Consider the following 20,681-nt stretch of genomic DNA (forward strand, 5'->3'; position numbering starts at 1 on the left):
TTTGGTACATAAATGCTGTCGAGTCACACTCTCCTTTGGTTTTGCTTCATGCCACCACGGACTGTCTCACTTCTTAGCAAGGGAGAGGACTGCTGCGGCAGGAACCAGCCTAAACCATGCTGACAGATCCAACAAGAAAGCAAAATAGTGAGGATAGTGCTGGCCAGGCACCACGTAGAGCTGCACCCACAGGGCTTTGCTTAGGCTTTCTAGCATAGGTGTTGACCTGAAAATACTTTCAGAAATCATCATTACAGTCACGTGGATTTGCTTATGCACAATCTTTTTTAAAAAACAACAAAACAGTTTGTGCTGTCTCCAGGATTCATAGGAGGCAGCTATTTCAGAGTGTTATTTACTTTTGTGATGTTTATCTTTCGCCCACTGGTGGGTGTGAACATCGCTGGTTTTACAGAGTGCAAAGCAATGACCCACGACTATTTTTACATCGGAGGGTTTTATTGCCGGTTTAGTTTACACAAACTTTTCTTTAAGGATCCCTCAGAGCTATAGAATAATATTAGCACAATCACAATCTGATGCTTCACAGTAAGAAGAGGAAATTAAAACACCCTGTGTTTTTCATTTTAGACTTAAAGTACTATGTGAAGTGACCAGTGAATGTAGCTATTTAAGGTATATAAGTATGAATTAAATATTTCATTTCCAATCACTTTTCTCTTCCATTTTGATTAATGAGGAAATGTGTAAATAGAATAAACCTGGCATTTTAAATCAGGCATGAATTAAATGAAAACCTAATAATTTAGAGAAGCTCACTCATCTCTCTGTAAGGGTGGATATTACTTGACATATCGTATATGTGTATCATCCTTTTCCTATGATTTATTTGCAATTGTTTAGCTTGTAATTATTTTCTTCTTCCTCTCCCCTCAGCCAGTTAAGAGTTCCTATTCGCTATATACTTCAATGATAAAGGTGCTTTACATAGACAATACTTAAAATTCTTGTATAGCTATAACTTCATCTTCTTAGAAGAGTGGGATTTTGTTTGTGGTTTTTTTATTAAAAACTAAATTTATACTCATTAAGAGCTGATTTACTGTCTGACCCTTTAATTGAAGGGCATATGACTATAAGATCATTAAATACGAGTGTCCTAAGAAACTTAAATTCTTTGCTTAAGAAAAAAGTTGTCGTTAGCTAATATGACTTCACCTCTGACCTGCAGAATAGGAAGTCGGAATGGGGTTCTTTGTCTGGTGGAGCATTAGCAGCCATCCTTGCAAAGATGTGCTTGTTGAGGGAAAGTTCCTTGTGTGTTATGCTGTTTACCTAAGGGTTATATTCAAGATGCTCTCTGAACAGCTTGGCTGATTATTGAAAAATGCCTTATAGTAACTTCCAGCCTAAAGCTGATCGATATTAGTGCACAGCTTTACATGGGAGGGAGGGAGCTATTTAAACATTGAGAGCCTCCGGGATAACCACGAATGAAAAAATAATGCAGAACAAATATGTTGAAGGGTTCAAGAGAGAAGAATATCTTGTCTCTGTGCAGGGAAAAAACAAAAAAAAAAAAAGGTTGTAAAATTGCAGCAGAAAAAACATTTGAATTCACTATTAATAAAGTGAAGGTGGATTTTTCCCTAGGCCAAAAAGAGGGGGAGGAGGGGGAAGCAAACCCAACAAATTGTAGCACTCTTTAATGTAGAGAGAAGCTGGAGTTATCTACACATGCCCTCCCATAGAAAGCTTATCTTCACTGCAAGTCTCAGAGATGTTCTTCGTCTGTGGCTCTGTGCTAAGCTCCTACCCCTGTAGCTCTAAGCCCCCAGCTCAGGCTCGTTCCCCCTCCCCAGAGCAGGCAAAAATCAAAAATACTGATTTCTATGCCAGGAATACCAGAAAAGAAAAAAACTCACTTCTTTCAACATGTTACAAGAATGGGTAAAATGTGGAGCAGAAGGGTCCTAGCGCCTGAATATGATGGGTTCCCCCTGCCCCCCCCCCCCCCCCCCCGAACATGTAATAATTATTAAAATTTAAATGTTCCATCATTTTATTTTGATGCTTAAAATTTAGTGCCACCATTTAAATGATCTGCAGCATTTTAGATGCCCTGATGGAGAAGATGGGCATTGTTCTGATTTGTTGGTGGAAATGTGAAGAGGAAAGGTTAGAAATGATGCTGCAAGAAAGACTTCCTTCTCTCTTCCTCACAGAAATTAAAAAGTAAAGGTTCAGAGAAGTCTTGTGGCAGGCGATATCCTAAGAAACTGGAAGTCAGGAGAGGTATCTTTGCCACTAATTTTTTCTGACTTTGTGAGAACCATAACCTTCCTGCGTCTCCATTCGCTGTCTGTAAACGATGAGGTTTTGGTTTGGTCAGTTTGCAGTGAAACCGTCGGGCTCCAGTGTCACGTGCACGTGGTGGTTGGCACGATGGAGGAGGACACAGAAAGAGCTGGTGGGAAGAGCCTGCCGGGAGGACAATGGGGGAAGGGAAGTAATGGGATTGTGTCATGGAAAACGGGAAATAGGTTGATCTCTTTTGCAGAGCAAGATGGAAGATGAAAACTTAATTTCTAATGGAGGGACATGGGAAGCAGAATTGGCTGGCTGAAAGATCTTTGGACACTTGACAAGTGAAAAGTGTGATGCGTCTGTAAAGCCCAGTGGTGAAAAAAATCTTCTCTGGTGTGTATCGTTAAAATGATGTAGGCAGAGGAGGCTTCAAATACAGAGCCAAACAGGATGGAAGCAGGATAGATTCCTGCAGTACGTCAGTTGGTGTTAGCTTTCAAAATGTAAAGAAGTTTGAAGTATTTGGCATCCTTTTTTATCAGTTGTTTGGCACGTGTGTGTAAGGAGCAGGCTGAACTTCCATGATTGCTGAGGGTGAGATGGGAAAGTAATCAGGGTGTAACTCCCTGTTGCTGTAACTGTTTTCTGCTTTGTTTCAGCTGTGGCTGATGGGGGATTGCTGGGAAAGAAGTGGTGACTCTTCGTATGAGCATTTCTTAAATATAGTTCCAGTATAACTCTGCTCGCCGTGCCGTGCGGAAACTCTGCAGTTTTGTAGGAAAGGTGGAGCTCTAAGGACAGTCATGGAAATGCTTTCCAGTGTAGAATAATTATTTAATTTTTTTTCTTACATCAAGTTAGGAACACGTCTGCTTGTTGTACCACAATGCAGAAGGGATTCTGTGGGGCCTGGGAAGGGGTGGGTGCAGTTCCCGACTGCACTAACCAACACCACCAACTGCTGCCCGTGACTTGGGAAACATATTTTAGGAAGTCTCGGGACTGCAGCACAAGACTGTAATTTTGCTTTGTGACTCATGCTGACATACAGTCCCTGCGTGTCTTTTTGTCTGAGCACCTAGTAAAGCTCAGGCCGCACCTGTTTATGGATGCAGCAAAATGGCAGGGAGCTTATTTTTATACCGTTGGTTCTGATGAATGCCACTTATAATCAACACCTCCGTGAGGAACCGGCTTGTGTGCAGAAATGCTCTGTAATTGAAGGGTACACATCAGCAGCATGATGTGGTCCCAGCTTGTTTATCTCATGAAAGCCAGAGCCATTACAGTTACAGAATATCAAATGCTTTGAATGGATCATATTTATTTTATTATTTTTATGACCATATATATCTTTTGATGATTTTAAAGATTGTTGTTTGTAAAAAGTAGAATGCGGTCACTTTAGAATGAGATAATTAATTCTGTGAAGGGACCAGATGACAATTTTGGGAAGCATTCCTGTCCTACACAATATACAGGTCACCATGCTTTTCTGATGAGACAGAAGAATTACTTGCAAGAAGCTGTTAGGTTAATTATTCTTTAGAAAAGGGGGCTGAATTCTAAGAAGTGTGCAGCACTCTGTTGATAGAATGATGGTTGCTGGCAGATTAAAACAACAGAAATATTTTGGAAATCTGCCCCCCTTTTATTTTTTTAAACAACACAACAAATTGGACCTGTGAATTTTGACAGTGGCTTTTAAGCTGGCAAGATTCAAATGTGCATCAAATGAAACTGCATTTTAAGGCATCACTTTGAATTGAAAATGAAGTAGCAATTTTAAAAATCAATGATAGAGATCTATGGGGTGGTCACTTACATTTTTTCATAAACTGTGACACGGAGCTTAGAGGATGCTCGCAGTCTGTTTTGCACAGACCATCTTATTTTCAAACTGAGCTTATTCAACTGGATCAGAAGCACTGCCTATTTTTACCGCCCGGCGCTAACAAATTTGTCTTCAGACCTCTAGTTACTCAATTATTGTCAACATTTTTGTATAAACGTTCCGACTTGTTTTTTTGGCAGAACACAGTTTCCTCCACCACCACTGCATAGCGTTAGAGGTACGTGTAGTGCTTGCAGAATACGCTGTATGTGCACGCTGCACATCGTGGCCAACATAGAGCTTATGGTCATCAATCATTCGATTGTTCTTTAAACACTGTTTTAACAGGCATTCGTTGTATAAATGGATCAGGTTATTGACCTTTGCCAGCAATTGCTTGCTACATGTCATCATGGCTTAATGACATTATCAAGGAACATATTCTGTATTGTAGATACTTAAAGGGTTCATGCATTGTCTCTCACTAGGACACATGGCTGGCAAAAGTATCGAATTAGCAAGTTATTTGATGTCATTATTAAAATATGCAGAGCATTTCCAGCTACTTATAGAATAGGAGAGTGAAATACTTCTCTTTTCTACAAAAGCAAAGGCCAGGAAGAAGAGTTATTTGTCATATTGGAATACTTGTTTTGAAATCCTTCTTTTCTCCTTTACAATTTAATCTTCTACCTAGAATAGAGTGGTGCAGTCCTCTGAATATCCTTTGAAAATTGTTTCGCTGGTCTGTGGAGCTACAGCTGCAACTCCTCCATTTCTAGGAATACTATAGATCTAATTGGCACTATTAAATCATTACAGCACATAATAGATGGAACTTCCGACTAAATCAACTGTGGGTTTAATGAAGATAAGAGTTTTAAAATTAGAATGGATACAGCATTCTTAATTTATTTCTATGGGGTGGGAAGATTAACTGTTTTGACTGATTCAATTTAAATGAGGGAAAGTAGCCAGTATTCTGTAAATTTTCTCTTCTGGTTAAAATTTAAGGTGGTACTGACTTTTCAAATCCCAAATTCTGAAATTGTACTATTCAGCTGAATATTTGGAAGGTTTTCCAGTATATAGATCTGCTGTGGTTTCTCTGGCTCCTCATGTCACAATCTTAAAGTTGATTTTCTGTTCACAAGAAAACATATAGATATCACACAAATGACACAGCCTTAGTATTTTGACTTTTTCCTTGCTTGTTACATTAAAATTCAGACTCTACATGAATCAGAGAGAGTTCTTAAAAACTTAAAAATGTATATTAATCGATAAATCTTCATGCCATTGCTAGAAAATATTTAGGTAGCATTGCCTTCACTTTATAGTGCAGAGATACTTAGAAGCAGTGGTAGCCTGCAGGATAGATATGACCAAAAGGCAACTATTTCCCTGTTGTTCTGTAGTCATTCCTCTGTTAATCCAGAAAGACATTTTTTGTTCAATGTAAAGATCTTGCTGCTGTAATAATTACTCCATTACATATTAGTCTTAGCCTTTGCTTTTCTCCTACTGGTTGTTTGAGATTTTGTTCTTCAGTATCTCAGACTTCTCTCCCTGTGTTGTGTTTTACTCATCAATATATTCCAGTCAGTTCTTTAGCTTTTGTCTTGTTTTCCTTTCCATTGCCATAGCAAAATACCTTCTCGTTTCATTTAGTTCCAAGTTTTCCTGATGCTTAATTAACAGCTTTCCAGTGAAAAGGTGGAACATAAAGCACAAAGGTATAGTCTTGAAAAAAAGTAGGATTAAGGTCAGAAGTAGTGAGTTCTTACCCTTCCTTCTGACTTAGTATGACTTCAAGTTAGTTCCATCCTTCTTTTGTCATCTTTTGAGCCACAAAAAAGGATAATTAGACTTCTTACTCCTGGGAATATTGTGGAAGTCTCTGTATTAATAGCTCCTCCACATTTTCATAGATCTTAAGATTTGGAAGGAAAACAATATTTATTTGTCCAGACATTCTGCCTTGAGGCTGTAGAAATTCAACAGTTAATTTTCGAAAGTATTCCTACTACATGACTGTAAACCAGGTGTAACTTCAAGGAAGGAGGGGTGACAAACAGGTATAAAACTGGTGCAGGCGAGGAGGATCAGGACATAAAAGCACTATCTGAGAGTTTCTTCTAAGTTAATCTCCTCATAGCAGCCTCCGTTCTTTTTTGCTAGGATTACATGTGTTTGCTGGCTTTGACAGCTCACTGTTGGCAATAGGTTTCATAAATGTCTAATCCAGCTGGATTGTTCTGTCTTCACATTTCCTTCCTACATCAAGAGTGTATACTAATGAAAAAAAAAAAGGGGGGGGGGGGGGGAAGGAAAACAAGAGGAAAGAAAGGAGAGAAAAAGCTGGTTGCTTCCATTATGGGATTTAAGATAAAACAGAAAGCATAGTCTTAATAATTAAAGCTAGGAAGGCTGTGGTGGTGGTTTGTTTTGTTTTGGGGGCAGGGGGGTGAGAAAGCAAAAGCTCACAGTGCATCCATAACATCTTCCAGATAGCTTCAGAGCTGTGATTTCAGCACCAAGACCTAACAAACATCGCATACAAAGTGCAGTAAATGCAGTATTCATAAATGTATATGCTCTTTGTGGCTTCATGTCAGCAGGGTTCTGTAGACCCTCATTTGTATCAAATAAACTTCAAATAGTAAAGAATACGTGCCAGCCGGGGATGAGCATCACTTTGAATTGTTCCTTGTGCATCGTAGCTGAAATGGGAAACATGGCTGGCTTCCTGTTTGTCAGGAGTGAAAAACAGGCAGATTTTCTGTGATTATTAGTAATAGTGTCAATTTAATAAATTATTCACTCATGACAACAGCATTTGCGTTCTATTTGCTGATAGCTTGTGAGGGATAGTGTTTATTTTAGGAAGGTAAAATCTTCTAGTAACAGGTTGTAAGTCGCAACTGCACAGCAACGGTGAAGACATGTGGTGATAACTTGTTTCTTACAGTACTTTTCTCCTCCATCATGGACAGTACCCACATGTGCTGGCTAGAGTTTGTGCTATCACAATATTACTTATCTATTCTGGGACTAGACATTTAGAAATTCATGTAAAGGTTCGTGGTTGTGGTTGAGATTTCTATGGACTTCAGAAGAAATTACAATGCATGGGATACCGATGGGCAAGAGAAGCAGAGAATCAGAGATTGCAGGAACACGATGAAGCAATGAGTTGTTTATGCTCAGCTCCTCTCAGTCATGGCAACATGGGAGACAATGCAGAAATGCTTGAGTAAAAATTCAACAAGTGAACGATACCTGAGGTGGGAAAAGAAATAATGTGCTGATAGCAAATGGGAAAAGTCAGACCATGAAGGGATTATGGAAGAAATGTAGCCTTTGTTTAATGTGCTGAACTGGGGAGAGGCAATGCATGACTAGAAAGAAAAAGACCAGTACGATGCTAAAAAACGTGTTTGTAGTAGTGTTCTGTATTGCTGTAGGTGGTGCGTACATTTTTGTCAAGGCTAGAGAAAAGGATGTAATAATATTTTAAAAGGGTGAGAGCCTGGAGGAGAGTTTTGGGAAGGTGGATGGATGGGACCACTCCATTTCCTATCAATGTCATGCAGAAAGAATTGGCAGCTTGGCCAAAAATGAGGACTGAAAAAAGAGAACTGAGTAAAAAAAGATGTTGAGGCTGGGTGGAAAAGAAGATGATTGGTTGCATGTCATGAGAATAGACGGAGTGGAGACATGTTGCAGGGACAAGGAACTGCTGTGTTGTGTTGAATTTGAGTTGAAGGCTAAGCAAAGAGAGAGGTGGCAGAGGAAACGGCAGCATAGCAGAGAGAGAAATCTGTCACTTATTAAATAGTCGCTGAGTTTGTGCATGCAATTCTCCAGGCATAAATCAGCTCAGATCTGTGAGGAGGAAGGGAACCAGAACCAGAGCCTTGCACAGCCCTCACAGAGAGGGCAGGGTCCTGGTTGCAAAGGGAGGAGGAGATTTCAAGATCGAAAGCGTGACCAGTTGTGTCAGAGGCACATGTGAGCTCTCATCATCCACCAGCTCCTCATCTGGGAAGCTTCCCTGTCCCTCCCTCCATCCCTGTGTTAAGTGGAGGAGCTGGCTGTTGCCATGTCAGTAAGAAGCAGCACTCTGGTTTGAGGTGGGATTGTTTTCAAAACGCTACTTATCTCCACATTGTCTCTGGGATAGTGGGTTTCTCAGAGCAATCCTGACATGCACACAAGATTGACATGATAGTTTGGAGTTGAATGGGAGGCACCAAAAAATTCTGATTATTTGCTTTAAGATGTCTGGATAACAGAAGCTAAGCAGTATGTGGGCACTTGCTTGTTTTAGTGGAATTCTAGGAGAAACATTATTTGCCCTCGTTTTACAGATAGAGTAAATAGGATAAAAGAAATAAGGTGACTTGCCAAAAAATCAAACAAGAGGTCTGTGGTCAGCTCATAGTCCCTTGCTTGTAAGTACTCTGTTTTGTTTCTTTGTAATTCAAAAGCAATTAAAGCAATACAAAGAAATAAAACAGGGATAAAATAAACCCCAGCATGCCTTCAGTAATTCCTTTGCTAAAATTTGTGATAGGGTGTAAAAGAGGTTGAGGCTTTCCTCCTTGATAATACATTTAAAAATTATTAAATTTTTCTGTTTCCTTAACTAGGAATAATATTTAATTGTCATTTAAGCTTGTTCTTTAAAATCCCATAGTTTTACCCACAATAATCCAAGAACATTTAATAAGTCTTAAAATATTCATAACACACGGAGATCATTACTCTTGAGACCTTGATACAAAGCAGTGAAGTGTGTTAGACATATGGCAGAAACCTCTTCATTTCTTATTTCTTGCTATGATTATATGAAAGAAAGGAAAATTCTCTGTTCTTTTCCCCATTGCAATCTGCATGCCATTGTTTTATCTGTTGTGGGCCAAAGTCATCTCATACACATGTTCGGTGAAGAACATGGAATTAATCAGGCTTGAATTTAGCTCAGTAAATATAGGCACAGTAATGGCAAATTGCTGTTTTATTTCAGCTTTCCATACAGTATTTCAGACAACAAAAAAGAGGAAATAATTTACTTCTATATCCCACATGATGTTAACAGCCCATGCAACAGTGTTGCATGACAGATGCTGGTACCTAGTTTTTATATTATTGGTAATTATCTAAAGCCGTTAATTGCTGTTGCATGGAGTATTAAGAAAAAAAAAACAAACAACATTTGATATGTCCTGCATTGGAAATGTATCATAAATATCAGAAGCTTCTCACAGTACTGACTGTATGTAGAGAGGATGAACAATTTCATTCTAATTATGTTTCAGTGTGATTGTCTAAAGTCAAGTAGAACCTACATGGATTATGTCTAAAGTAAAACGGTGGTTACAGTATATGGTCATAATCCCCAGATCTGTTGTGTCGAAATGACAGTATAATGAGTAGAAGTTAAAATGTCCTCTGCTTTCAAGTCATCGTGGTTGTCATTTGATTAAATAATAGTGCATTCTGTTTGATGTCTTGGCTTTATTATTCAGCAGCACTTCAGTATATGTGTCCTACCTTTGTATTATGTGCTCCTGGCAACCAGGTATCCATATAGGTTTTTATTTACACACCTGCAACGGATACGCTGTATGTTTAGCTTGCATCTGTGCTGCTTGAATATGGAATTTTAATTATTCCTTTTAATTATGATGCATTCACCAAAAAGAGGGAAATCATTGGTCAGGTACAAAAAGAAACTGCTTAGTATTTGAAGGAATTTGATAATTTTGTTGTAGTTCGTAGCTTGGCAGGTGGTAATAATGCTATGCCAGCACTGTCAAAATATGAAAATTAAAGTGACGATGGGTTTTAATGAAATCCATTTGACAAATATAATTAAGGTGTTTTAATATGAAGCCCTGTAATAAAGACTACCGGTGGACTCCCTGAGGTCCTGACTAATTGTGTAGATTGCTTTTAAGCTTTGAATAGTTTTATTGGATAATGAACTGTTAAGAAGTGTTAGATCTTTCTTAAGCAGAATTTGGTTTGAAAAAGAAGAGGAGAGACAGGCCTGAGGTGTGGCATTTTAAACATAATTAGAAGAGAGATTTAAGTTAACATCTTTGATCTTGCTGTCAGTTTTTGATTAGAGCTGTAAATGCTTTAATCAAGTGCAGTGTAGTCATTACATTTCTAACTGTTTTTAAACTGCGAAATTACTGAGACACTGACATCGGTTTAACACTTCTTGAGAATTTCCAGCAAAGTTATGTTTGTAAACTGGATGTTTACATTAAAATATTATACTGCAATAATTTATCAATTCAGTAGATCATGGGATAATTGTATTTTGATGCTCAAATAATCTGGAAATCCTTTATGAGATTAAATATCATGTCCTGTCATTGAGGAGAGTGTACCACTTCATATTTCATTTAAAAAAGAATTTCTAGTATTGTTTTTCCAATTAAAATTACACTCAAACTAGTAGTTATCATGAAAATTAATATATAAGAAGCTAAGTGCAGTATTTACATGCCTTCCATAGGAATACAGTCCTTTTAATGATGCATATGATGTTCTGCCGATGTGGATTCCTTCACACCCATTTTAGAAATGGGGAAACAGGCACAAATATTTACCAGGTGTACAGTAGTAGCTGAGCCAGGAATAGAATTCTGTTCTCCAGAATCCCTATCCTGCAATGTTGAAGACTGCTTGAAGAAATTTCAGGAAGATCAATTTATTTTTTTTTACTGGCATCCAAAACAGCAATAAAATGTGAAAATGGCCATGGGCACAGGTACGCAACATCAGTGCGGATGGTCGGCTGGATGGTACCTGCCCATAGGTGGCATGCCTTTCATTTCAAATACAGAACCCAGCAGTCCAGAGTCCTTTCCCAGATCTGACCTTGCCTCCCCGTGTTCTTGATCTTTAGGCATGACAGAAAATCCAAATACTTATCTTTTTACTGTGTCGGGCTAAGGGCTGCTGGGCTTACTGTTTCGCTCGTGCTGGTCCTCTAGAAATGTAGAAATAAGCTACCGCAAAGAAAAACATACTTAATTTGTCCTGTCTGCAGCGTACAGAACATTCACACAAATAAATGTTAACAGTGGCCTGCTAGCAAGTCCTACAAAATTGTTAATTGCATCCCACAGCAGACCACCTGATGTCTGTGGCAGCACGTTCTGCATGCTAACGTGTCTGGGGGCTGGCAGACCAGGAGAGAAGAGAGATGTCCTCCAAACCTAGGACATCCTCACAGAGAGACTGTTCAGCTGCCCCTGCTTCTTCATGGCACCTCCAGCGTACATCTCCCTTCTGACAGCAGCTCAAGTGCCACCCAACAGAGAAGCAGTCTCTGGTAACCCTGACCTGAATCATCGGGCACTCAAAGACCAAGTCCAGTAGCTGGGGTGGTGCTTGGAGCACCGCAGGCAGCTGCTTGGGGAGAATGCAAGCAAAAACTGCTGCCCCATGCAGGATGCTGCCCCGTTCTGGAGCAGTTTGTTTTTAGAAGTCTCCAGGTTTGCCTCCAGTTAAACTATATAGCGGTAGTCTGATGTAGAGATGGCAAAAGCATTGGTAAGTGTTGCTGAGTTTCTCCGTCAGAAGAAATCACACTTGTCATCTTAGACACTTACTGAAAAATCAGGTTTTGCAACAATTTTTCCTTGCAGGGATGCCTTAGAAAAAAAATTGTGTCTACATGCAGTAAAGGCCCCATGTAAGTCTACCTCTTAAACACCATCGGAAGAGCTTAGCTTGATCCTTAAAATATAATTCTGCTCTGAGGAGTGCTGTAAAAAATCTATTATGGGAAAGTCTTTATTTCTATCTCAGCAATTTTGAGAAGAAATATCTTCTTTTGACAAGTACAAGAGCAGAGACTTTTTAATATTTTTTTTTTACTTTTTTTTTTTTTTTACTATACACAGCCCTGCAAACTCAGCCTGGATTTTAAGATCAGCCTGGATTCTTTCCTTCTTGTATACCTCTGGATGACAGTGATTTGCCAGGCCATCGGGTATTTTTCATTGTTCCCTCTGTACCCTTCTTGTGGGTTTATTGAGGTAGTGGTTTTCTCAGCATTATTCTCTGTGTAATCGAAGGCAACATCGCAGATGGAAATAACTAGCACTTAGCTCATGTGTGTGAAAAAGGAGTGGAATCCATAGCTGTTTTGGCCATGCAGGATAAAAGTGAAGATATAAACAAAGGAAAAATGGCTGAAGATGGGAAGGTATAAGTGGAGGAAGACAGGAGTCTGTAAGAAGTGTGCTCTGTAAGCACCAGAGATGTTTACATTGATGTTTTGTCCTTTAGGTGCAGGTTTTTAAATTACTGTGTATTTCAAATGGACACAGCTTCTAATTGGTGGGTATAAATGTCGTTATTTATAAAACCAAGATTCAAAATGTAGCAGAATACGCAAACTACTAAACTTCATCACCAAAGATATGGGTAAGTAAGCGTTTCCTAGACATCCCTCCAGAGTCCAGAATAAAACTCTAGTGCAGAGCTGGAACCTGAACCACAGCCAGCCCAATAAGCTATGTACTGTCCTTTCCCTCTGCTCCTTGTCCCTCCATCTCCAAGGAGCTGCTCCAGATCTCCAGAGTCCTGACTGAAGAAGCATCCTTCCCTGCAAGCAAAACCACTATCATGACAAAACTGGTGTGCATTACACATCACACAGTTTTCTAGTCTTAAGTTACCCAGTGAATAAACTAACATTGTATGAAAGAGGGTTTTCTTCTCCCAACTGCCACCTCATTGGAGAAATACTACGTTTTCAAGGGAAACTGAAGCTTCATGAATAATTTTGAATTCATTTTGCTTCCTTTTAAAGATCAACTTTGAAAAGATTTTTTTTTTTTTGGTAGAAACCTCGATAACTTTCCTCAGCATTTTCTTCATTATTATTTTTTAAACCTCAGTACTTTCAGCCTCCAACTTTGCAATAGTCATTTATATGGCATTTAGAGAGAGATTTAGTTGGTGGAAGAACGGGAAACATCGAAAGGATGAGCTAATTAATGTTTCTCAGCCTATCTTAAGTACACTATGGTGTTAGAGTTTTGCCACACTTGTAATTTATGCCTGTTAAACCTTTGTTTTATCATCTGTTACTGACTTTTAGGCTACTGTTTGCACTTGCTGTCTGTAACAAGCATTTTATTTTATATGGAGAAAAAATGGTTTCAGTTACTTTTACTGTATCTGAAAAGAATGGGATTTGCAAATGATAAATGGGGAAGTTGACTAGCTAACTAATAAAGATTTGTCTTAATCAAGTATGATTTGTCAGAACAGGAGCGCACTGGGGTCAGGGCACACGCAATGAATAATACAGCATTCACTGGAGAAAAGGACCAGGCAAAAGGCCTCATAAATATGCTGCGATTACCCATTGCTAATTCGTATTCAAAGAATGAGTTGCACTGAAGCCAGCTTTGAGGTTGCTGAGCTGTTCACCTGCTTTGTGGGCTTTCTGATGTTTAAGAAAGTTTTAGATAGATAGATAGATATACACACACACACAGTTTTTAGAATGCTTTATTTTTGCACAGACTGCTATACTTTTTGGTCAACGATTTTAAGCATTATTTATTAATCATCCTCTAGGTTTGTTTTATTTTTCTAATGTCTGGACACTATTTCATTTCTATTTTTCATTGTTTAAATATGAATGTGAGTACAGCAGGAGATAGTTCCATTCACATTTAAAATGAATTGCTGAACAGTGCGAGAAAGGTTAAAACACTCTTTACCTTCATGGAAGTATTAAAGATCAAACAAGCATAGACTTTTTGCTTGTGTTGCCAGCTTTCCTGACTTTCTGATCGGTCTGTGGATTCAGGATAAACCTGCTACATCAGGATGTTGGGGGAAACCTGAACAAACTGAAATGTCATTTTATTTGGCTCTGGCTTTGTTTTCATTTGTTGGCATTGCTTTTTGCTTCAAGGAACAGTTTCTGAGGTTGAAACGTTGAAGGATGTACTTTTCTCATAGATTTTCTGATGTCCAGAAGCTGAGTTACTGCAAAGAACCTTGTTCCTATTGATAAGGTTGAGCTCCATAAATGGGTCACAAAGAATCACTTTAAAAAAACAAAACAAACAAACAACAACAAATTGTTCCAGTGTTTACGGATATAACTAGCAGACTTTACTTCGCCTTTGTACTGTTTAAATGTCATATGCTGTGGTTTTCTGTAGTTAAATAAGTTTGAAAAAAATCTTTTTCCTCACTTCAATTTTAAAACACATTTCAAGATTTCAAAATGTTTTCTTCTCTTTAGAAGACCTAATGTAATGTTTTTTGTTTGCTGGTTGGCTGAAAGTCTCTCATCTATTTCACGCGCAACTCTGTGTCTTGAAGTGCCTTTATTGCTTTAAGAGTAAATCAAGTATAGAGGTAGGGCCAACTTTATGAGCCATGAGCTGCTGAATGCAGGAGTATAAGTTGCCAGCTCTCTGCCTACACATTTGAGGTCTTTGAAATAACTAGTACTGCAGGGTCTAAAGTAATTATTTACACTGCTTTGAGTTTATAGCAAATTTGGTAGATGGTGGAGCATTTTCGATTAAATCATCACTATGAATCCAGCCATAGTTAGAGGAACCAAAGCTCATTGTTGTGTCATCTCAGTGCTGTTTGGAATCATAAGCTTAATTAAGTGATGGTTTGTGACTCGTGCTTTAGAGGATACGTTTCTGCAACTTAATTTAGATGCAGCCAGGATTGTTAATACTCTCCCCTGCTAAATTGCTTTCAGAAAAGTTAAAGATTGGTAGCACTGTAGTGCAGCAGCACCCATTCCCTGCACCAAGCTCCAAGCGAGCAGGGACTTTTCCATCCTAACAGCACGTAAAGTAGAAGGAGAAGAAGATACTGAGGGTTCATTTCCAACTTCACTTACATAAGTGATTGAAAAGGGGGTAGCACGTTGTTTACTTATTGATGCACTAAGCAAGGTTTTCTTTTGCCGTAGAACTTATTTGAAGGAAGGTGGTGGGAAGATGATGTGAAGGGAGGAATTGGGAGCAGATGAGCGTTGCTGAGCTGGTGCCTGGCTGGAACAATGGCTGGACTTCAATGTAGACAAGTGCTCAGGAGAATCAAAGTCTGCCACCTCCTGTGAATGTTGCTGTGAGGATGTTCGTAAAGGAGCTCAGCTAGATGGGTGATGGGAGTAGGCAGAAAAAAATACATCAGTTAGTGAGAAATGAGTAGTTTTATACCAGAAGATTGATGTAAGTTAGGATTTCAGAAAAGGTATGAAACCTTAGAAGAAGAAAAGGCTACTGGAGGTGAAGTTACTAGGTCTGTCATATATCATCTTTCTCTTTTCTTTTTCCTATTTTCTTCTCATTCATCTGCCTTTTTTTTTTTTTTCCTGGGGAAGGACAGAGTAGGGCTGGACCATGGGAAGTGTTGGTTATGAAATGCTCCCAGTTTGTTCTTAAAGGCATGTGGCATCTTCCTCAAATACCTTTTCTTCCTTATTTTGAACAAAGCACAAAGCCTGAATTCTGATTAGGTGTTCTGGATGTTTTTCTTTCCGGTTTTCCTGACCTTGGGATCAACGGACCTCTTTTGCGGTCAGCCGATGAATATAATTTCATGAACATCCATTATAGCTTATAGGTAGCTTTTTCATTTGAAAAATGCTTTTATTTTAAGTTTGGTGGACATCTTGGACTTCGGAGGGTTGGGAGATATTTTTAGGTGGTTTTTGCTTTCACAGTAAAACTGGGCAACTTCTTTTATCCTCTCTTGCAACTGAACTTCTGACAGCCCTGGAAGTGTTGGATGTCCTCAGTGTACACTGTTGACTGTCAGTACTCTTTCTACTGGTACAGCATTTGCTTCTGCTGAAGAGGCCAACTAGTCCCTATAGCATGTAGCTAATTTTTTTTTATTGTGTTAAGTGACCACTTAACAGTATGCAGATTAACTTCTCTGTGGCAGATTCTTGGGGCATTTGAGGACCAACTCTCATATTTCACTGTTCTGTTAATGCTCTACAAATCATCTCTCCATTGGCTTATAGCCATTATATTATCCTTCATTTATCTGTATTAACCTGTACTTATTGTTTAATAACTTTAATGATCTAAATCCTTCTGTCTCTGATTATATTGGCTGTTCAATGTAAACATATATCAACCGTGAACTTGTAAATTTATAGGACCTTTACCTGTCTGTACACTTCAAGATATGTCATCACTTTCTTTATTAACTTTCTGCTGTCAGGAGCATAAAGCATTGGACTCAGCCCTATTCTTGAGAAGTTGAATTCTTCCAACTCCTGCAACATATATTTTCCTAGTTTGTAGATCTGCTTGCTGTCACCTCTGAACAGCTAGCATTTAACACTTTCTAGAATTTTTTTTCCAGAAACCGCTGTTGTTGATTTATCTTAGTCTCCTAAAATCTAAACTTTTAACCTGTCCAAAACAGAGTGGCTTTTGGAAAAATTGTCCTAGCCTTAATATGTTTACTGAGTTTCTGCCTGTGTCAGCATAGTTCCTCTCCAAAAAGTTTCCATAAGCGTTTGCTGCATCTTCAGAGCAAAATTCTGTGTGCAAAGACAACACAGAATTGCACTCCCCAATGACATTATTCACTCTGTGTGGCTGAGGATCTCAGAGTGAGTTCCTACCCTGATTCTTTCTTGCACAGTACATGGTGTTTTGGGGGGTTTATTTCATGATTCTGTATAACAGCAATCTTGATTTTTAACATGATCATCTGCTTTTCCCAGTGTAAATTAGTTTCTCTTTTCCCACCACTAATTACGTAGCTCAGATGCATGCATTGTATGTATGATGAGATTGGGTAAATCATATTTCCAGGCATCCTCTCCATGGTGTTGTTGTTTTTAAGCTTTTTTTACATTTTAAACCATATCAAGGTATCTGCTGTCTCTTCTGAAACATTTATATAAATATATATACAGACATGCACATATACTCAGTATACCTTCAGAGGAAAAGTGCTGTGTGAACCATGTTGGATTATTTAATTTTTCATACAAAGAGATAAATGGGAACTCTGTCTTCGAAATTCATAAAAATGTATGGCTTTTTTTTTCAGAATCCTAGAGAGGCTCATTCCATATCGTTTCTGTCTCTGGAGTAAACATATTAGTCAATTCTTAAGGCAAAAAATGTTATTGACTTGAGTGATTAGAAAAAACTCTTTCAGAATCAGTTTAGCTGATAAAGTAAATAAATACTTAAATGGCTGGAGGCAAAAAAAGGAAATGAAAAGGCAGTCAAGCACAACTTATTTTGCATTCTTGATATGTGTAGGTATTAGAAATAAAACTTTGTGGAACATGTATTAAATAATTATGATTTGTATGTATAAATAAATACTGCATATAGGTTACAGGCAAATTCCAAATCAAAGGCATATTCAGGAGTGTAAAGCATCGGTAGAAGTGGTCATTATCTTTTGTGTTTATCTTAATATAAAAGTTGAAAACCATGTGCTGATTTTTGCACACATGAAGGGGGAAAGGTGGGTTTGCATTTGTTGGGGTTTGGGGGGCTGTTTTTTCTTCAGTTGGGACTTTTTCATTCTTCTACTTAGTTTCAGAGTGTTAGGATAAGAAATGTAGTATTTTTTGCATAACGCAATCTCATAAAACCAGGCACCGTTTGTGTTGGACCCACAACATAGCATTATTAAAGTGTTCATCACTGAGGAGACTGATTTCCCATACCTTGTTCAAACACTTTTAGGGCGGAATACATTTAGAGCTGTGAATTTTAGCATTCACCCTTTAAGGCTGATGCTTGTTAATATTATGTACTTTTTAAGAAATTTTTTTCTGTTCATCACAGTGTTGCTTAAGACTGAGATAATTGCTATATCAAATATTCCTGCCCTCTGTCAGTACATAGATAATACTGATGTAAATGCATTCACCCTTCTGCTTCTTATAGTTTAGCTGTAATTTAGAACATAATTTCGTGCATCTCTTTGGGAATTTCAGTTAGAAGAGGCAGCACAATGCAGTATTTTGTAGGACTTGGGACTGCACTGTACTAGACATTGCCTGTAAATACCGACTAAAAGGGATGGGATAATGCCCAAATAATTGACGTTTGTTAAGATTCTTTGGAAATAACACCATTATTGGCAACATGCAACACCCTTCACTTTGTGTACTGGTCTTAATTTATGCATCTGCACTAAAGTATATCTCAGAAACCTGACCTTTTCACATAACTGTAGCATCATCAACGATTTGCATCCTAAGTAGTCTGGAAAGATCTATACAGCACTGTTGCACTAAAAGCATAAATCTGCCATACAGGTGAAGTTTTTAACTGGCAGGAGATCATCAGAGTTGTGTGGGAACTTGAAAAATGATAGCAAGCAGATAGCAATCGTATCAAACTTGTAATAAATGTGCTGTGTGCTACTTTATTTCCAGTCTGGGGCACCTTCAGTTGCAAACCAATTGAGGACACATGTCTTCATATCGTTTATCAGTCTGTGTTTTCTCTATTTATTAATATTTTTGTTTGGCTGTCTTGACCTTCCAGCTAAAAATCAAGTTTCACTGTCATCAGTGAATTTTCTGAGTAGAATAAGGATACGAAGAGGATCTGTGGATAAAGGTGTCAATTTATGTTTGCAAACTTATTGTGAGATTATGTTGCCTCCGTTACGTCTCTTTGTTCAACTCTATGTTTTTATTTTAGCCCAAAAAAGGCCAAAGATCATCAACTAAAGTGCATGTAGAGTAAAGCTGCTCCTGTAAAATTGATGATCCATCCAATTATTTATCTATAGAGGCTGCTGGGAAGAAACGCAGCTATCTCAGTTCTCAGACCCCTCTGCTAGGTTGAACTTCATGGCTGAAGGTTTAATCCCTAAGTGTCATATCAACAATTCATTCTGTGATATTCTGGCTGACATGCTCTCCTTCCTTATTTATTGATGTCTTCAGTCATCGACAATGAGAGGAAAATACACTATTCGTCAAAGTGACGGTGTTTTACCCTCACTTACAGTTGATGCTGCTGTCACATTGATGGTTGGAAAATAAACTCAATCATTATAAAAAGCTAAGAGTGTGAACTTGCCAGTGACAGGAAGAAGATGAAAAAAAAAAAAAAACCAACCACAGTAACTTGCTTAAAATTGGTGTAATAAAAATAGAGCTGTTTCCTATAAAGATATTTTTGAGCTTTGTTTGTGAAATACCAGGCCATTTTAGCCATTTACTTTATAGTTATTTCTTTGAAGCGAAATCTGCTTCTCACGCTCCTTTATGTCTGTGCAAACGTATCTATAATTTTTAGCAATAAATACTTGTTATCATTTCACCTCATGCTATTTGGCTAGTAATTTGTTGATTTTTTTTTCCCTCTGTTTTTAAGGGATTTTGCTTTGGTTTTTCTCCCCCAGATTACATTGAATGCTTGTATCTGTCTGTGTATTACAGTATTTTGAGTGCTTTGATGAGGAATAAGCTCAGTATAGTTTTATCCAGTAAGTCCTTTGACATGCAAGCATAGGCAAAGCTCTCTTGAATCGCTTTCTCAGGCTACCATTTGTATAGCTGTGCTGCACCTTACAGCTTTTTTAACTCAATAACCATATATCTTACCACATTTCACCTTTGGGAGGCATTGTATATACAGCTAAAAGTACAGAGCAGCAAGCCAAGAGGGACAAGATAGCATAATGAGGATGTCAATTTGTGGTCAGATATCTGAGGAAATATTTATCTTACTTGTACTGTACTTGGCAACAGATAGAGAAATATATATGTAATGAATTTCCTTAGACTTTATCTGGCAGAGTGTGTACGTTGTGTTAAATGGATTTAGAAAAAAAAAGTTTGAGGTGGTTCTACTTTCGTTTCCTGAAAATGGACTGAATCTATTAAAAAAAAAGATAGGAATAGTCATGTTTGCTCTACTAACATATTGGTGAATTTTTAATGATTACTTTTCTTGGGGCTCCTCAAATAATGACATTTTAAGATCCCACTCATTCACCAGAACAAAAGCAAGGCATGAGTTTTGATGTTATGAAAAAAAAATCATGTTTTTATAGTTTTTCTACTCCATTTTGGTGCGTATCTCTGGCAAGCTAGCTAAATAGCCTCAACGAGGGCGCACAGAACCGCTGGTTGCCTCACACGTGCTGTGTCCTGAGGCAAGCTACAGCTGCTTCAGCTCCTGGAGCCTGTTTCCCCATCTGTAAAACGGGAGCGATTTAACTTATTTTTCTCCTTGAGGGAAATACAGGGAGGGTTTCTTAATGTTTCTATAGAGCTTTGAAGATTAAAATCTCTTCTCTATCCTTGCTGCTAATATTTCAGCGTTAGAGGAACATTTGACAGGAGCTGTTTGAAGAGTAAAGTTTTGGCGTCTTGTGTCATCTTTTTACCATATCTTGAGGCCTCTGGCCTGTAATTTTGCAGGCTTTGGTTCAGCATAAGCTGTGGGAGCAAACAACCCCTGTGTACACAAACGGTGATGACAATAGATTAGTATTTACGTCTGCTATTAAAAACGTCAGGTGATTCATTACAGTGTACCTCTAA

At 38.3% G+C, this 20,681-nt stretch overlaps 1 protein-coding gene across 4 annotated transcripts in view; it reads left to right on the forward strand.

Moving 5' to 3' along the window:
* VTI1A (vesicle transport through interaction with t-SNAREs 1A) overlaps window positions 1-20,681 on the forward strand; it is a 276,781-nt gene that overhangs the window by 147,981 nt on the left and 108,119 nt on the right. The gene's annotated exons all lie outside the window — the stretch shown is intronic.

The sequence above is a fragment of the Falco rusticolus genome, chromosome 9 (assembly GCF_015220075.1).
Source record: "Falco rusticolus isolate bFalRus1 chromosome 9, bFalRus1.pri, whole genome shotgun sequence".
NCBI classification, from domain to species: domain Eukaryota; kingdom Metazoa; phylum Chordata; class Aves; order Falconiformes; family Falconidae; genus Falco; species Falco rusticolus.